This window comes from Chaetura pelagica, unplaced genomic scaffold (genome assembly GCF_000747805.2).
Source record: "Chaetura pelagica isolate M959 unplaced genomic scaffold, ChaPel_1.0 scaffold158, whole genome shotgun sequence".
Classification (NCBI taxonomy): Eukaryota; Metazoa; Chordata; class Aves; order Apodiformes; family Apodidae; genus Chaetura; species Chaetura pelagica.
Window position 1 is genome coordinate 479439 of NW_009954182.1, and position 314 is coordinate 479752.

The following is a 314-nucleotide window of genomic DNA, read 5'->3' on the forward strand; positions in this document are numbered from 1 at the left end:
GGGTGGTGGTTACTGCACCACCGCCCTTGAGGTCCAGCCTTGCTTCCCCTCGTGCCGTGGTCCCGGCGTGGGACGAGGGGATGAGGAGGTCTCCCCATGGGTGCCCCCCGTGTGTGGTACAAGGGTGTGGGGCAGACCCTGTGGGATACCCATCCTGTGGGGCACTCTTGGGTCCCCCCCGCATCTGGGACAAGGGATGGGGAGAAGCAGCCCCCACGGGACCCCGCTGGCTGCCCATGTCCCCAGCGGAGCATGAGGGGGGAGCCCGGAGGTCCGGCAGCCCCACCCCGGTCAGCCCCCCCCCCCGGGCGCCG

General features: G+C 71.7%; 1 protein-coding gene across 1 annotated transcript in view; it reads right to left on the bottom strand.

Annotated features, from left to right (window-relative positions):
• The window catches only part of THEMIS2 (thymocyte selection associated family member 2), a 7598-nt gene that overhangs the window by 383 nt on the left and 6901 nt on the right, over window positions 1-314 (bottom strand). The window lies entirely within an intron of this gene.